The 2,988-nt window shown below is 49.3% G+C and overlaps 1 non-coding gene and 1 pseudogene across 1 annotated transcript; both read right to left on the bottom strand.

Annotated features, from left to right (window-relative positions):
• Positions 1–1,869, bottom strand: part of LOC125606579 — a 5,433-nt pseudogene extending 3,564 nt beyond the window's left edge.
• Positions 1,870–2,060: 191 nt separating this feature from the next.
• Positions 2,061–2,216, bottom strand: LOC125606578. The gene has a single exon (XR_007337880.1). It is a non-coding gene; the product is annotated as a 5.8S ribosomal RNA (ribosomal RNA).
• Positions 2,217–2,988: the final 772 nt, after the last annotated feature.

The raw sequence follows: 2,988 nt of genomic DNA on the forward strand, positions 1-2,988 counted from the left end.
ATTTCCCCGCTAGGCTCGGTTAGCCTTGGTGGTTTTCCGGGTTTAGTATATATATATAATAAGTATGAGTGAATGGTGGGTGTCGTGGAGATGATGTTTAAGATAAGATTCACATCGATGGATTGATAGAAATGGAGTTGATTGCTTGAGATATTATTAATATATGTTGGGGTGCGGGACTAGGCTCACTGAGTAAACTAGTTACTCATTACTCATTTGTGATGCAGGTAACCAATAGGTGGGAGACCTAACTCTAGGACGGGAAGGAACATCATTAGCCAGCGGTAGTTTTATTATCCTTGCAAAGTCATTTTGATATATCTTATGTATAAGATTTGTAGACCGAAAACCTCGAGGTTAAATTGTAACAAATTTTGTAAGATGCTTTTAAATGATATATATAAGGATTGTTTTTAATGTATAGGTTCCATATGATATTAGTCCTTGTCCGGACGAACTAACTATCGGATATTTCTTTTTCGGGTTGAAAAGTCTAGAGTGATATTCGATAGGAGCGTTGGTGTTCTTTTGTTGTTGGTCTAAGGTGATCGGAGGTATTCTGAGAACTTCGGATCGACCATCGAGGAACATCGACCGTGTCATTTCCGGTTAGCTAAGATCGGGGGTGTCACAACCGTCCTGCCGTCTTAATCGACCAACACCCTTTGTGGGTTCTAGGTTAGCGCGCAGTTGGGCAACGTAACCCGGCTTCCGGTTCATCCTGCATTGCCAGTTCTGCTTACCAAAAATGGCCCACTTGGAGCTCTCGATTCCGGGGATGGCTCAACAGAGCAGCCACCCCGTCCTACCTATTTGAAGTTTGAGAATAAGTCGAGGACTTTGCGTCCCCGATGCCTCTAATCATTTGCTTTACCCGATAGAACTCATTTCCGAGCTCCAGCTATCCTGAGGGAAACGTCGGAGGGAACCAGTTACTAGATGGTTCGATTAGTCTTTCGCCCCTATACCCAAATCAGACGAACGATTTGCACGTCAGTATCGCTGCGGGCCTCCACCAGAGTTTCCTCTGGCTTCGCCCCGCTCAGGCATTGTTCACCATCTTTCGGGTCCCGACAGGCATGCTCACACTCGAACCCTTCTCAGAAGATCAAGGTCGGCCGGCTGTGCACCCGTGAGGGATCCAGCAAATCAGCTTCCTTGCGCCTTACGGGTTTACTCACCCGTTGACTCGCACACATGTCAGACTCCTTGGTCCGTGTTTCAAGACGGGTCGAATAGGGAGCCCATAGGCCGACGCCTTTAGCACGCAGATGCCGAGGCACGCCATGAGGAGCGTGCTGCAGACAAGGCAGCAATGTCTCCACGGGCGTAACAAAAGCCCGGGTTAGGTCACCACCTTAATACGCATCGGTCCACGGCCCGAATCGATTGGCGGCCCGGATTGCTCCGTTCCGCATCCGACCTGGATGAATCGCTGGCCCCCATCCCCTTCCCTCCCAACAATTTCAAGCACTCTTTGACTCTCTTTTCAAAGTCCTTTTCATCTTTACCTCGAGGTACTTGTTCGCTATCGGTCTCTCACCCATATTTAGCCTTGGACGGAAATTACCGCTCGATTGGGGCTGCATTCCCAAACAACCCGACTCGTAGACAGCGCCTCGTGGTGCGACAGGGTTCGGGCACGACGGGGTTCTGACCCTCTCTGGTGCCCCTTTCCAGAGAACTTGGGCCCGTTCCTTCGCTGAGGACGCTTCTCCAGACTACAATTCGAACGCCGAAGACGTCCGATTTTCAAGCTGGGCTCTTCCCGGTTCGCTCGCCGTTACTAAGGGAATCCTTGTTAGTTTCTTTTACTCTTCTTATTGATATGCTTAAACTCAGCGGGTGATCCCGCCTGACCTGGGGTCGCGTTGAGGACTTTGGGTCACCAAGAGCTTTTGGACCGGAACATCTTACTATATGACGAGAATTGAATTCACCACCGCATGTCAAGATGCTCCTGGCGTCCCTAGCTTGGATTTTGGCCAGCCGTGTGCGGTAACACACGGGAGATCAGCTTCCATCCCATATCCTCGAGAGGATAGGGGGACGACGATTTGTGACACCCAGGCAGACGTGCCCTCGGCCAGAAGGCTTGGGGCGCAACTTGCGTTCAAAGACTCGATGGTTCATGGGATTCTACAATTCACACCAAGTAACGCATTTTTCTACGTTCTTCATCGATGCGAGAGCCGAGATATCCATTGCCGGGAGTCATTTTAGACTTTACATTGCAGCACTGCTTCCGACCAAACACCGTCTCCGGGTTGGCGAAAGCAGGCTCTTTAGTTGCATTTTCCTTGAAACTTTTCGTGCCGGGGTTTGGTGATATTCGGAAGATATGCGTACGATCCAACCAAAACTGAAGTCTTTGGCATGGATGAACGCATAACCACAGAATCGGCAGGCATAGTAAGAAACCGGCCTACCGAGAGTGATATTTCATCGTTCTTAGGTCGTTCTGTTTCCAGGGTACGACAATGATCCTTCCACAGGTTCACCTACGTAAACCTTGTTACGACTTCTCCTTCCTCTAAACCCACGTCGCCGCGATCCGAACACTTCACCGGATCATTCAATCGATAGGAGCGATGGGCGGTGTGTACAAAGGGCAGGGATGTAGTCAACGCAAGCTGATGACTCGCGCTTACTAGGAATTCCTCGTTGAAGACCAACAATTACAATGATCTATCCCTATCACGATGAAATTTCAAAGATTACCAGGGCCTGTCGGCCAAGATGTGAACTCGTTGAATATATCAGTGTAGCGCGCGTGCGGCCCAAAACATCTAAGGGCATCACATACCTGATATTGCCTCAAACTTCCTTGGCCTAAACGGCCATAGTCCCTCTAAGAAGCTGGCCGTGAAGGTATGCCTCCACGTAGCTAGTTAGCAGGCTGAGGTCTCGTTCTTTAACGGAATTAACCAGAAAAAATCGCTCCACCAACTAAGAACGGCCATGCACCACCAACCATAGAATCAAAAA

Source organism: Brassica napus, unplaced genomic scaffold (assembly GCF_020379485.1).
Source record: "Brassica napus cultivar Da-Ae unplaced genomic scaffold, Da-Ae ScsIHWf_89;HRSCAF=158, whole genome shotgun sequence".
NCBI lineage: Eukaryota > Viridiplantae > Streptophyta > Magnoliopsida > Brassicales > Brassicaceae > Brassica > Brassica napus.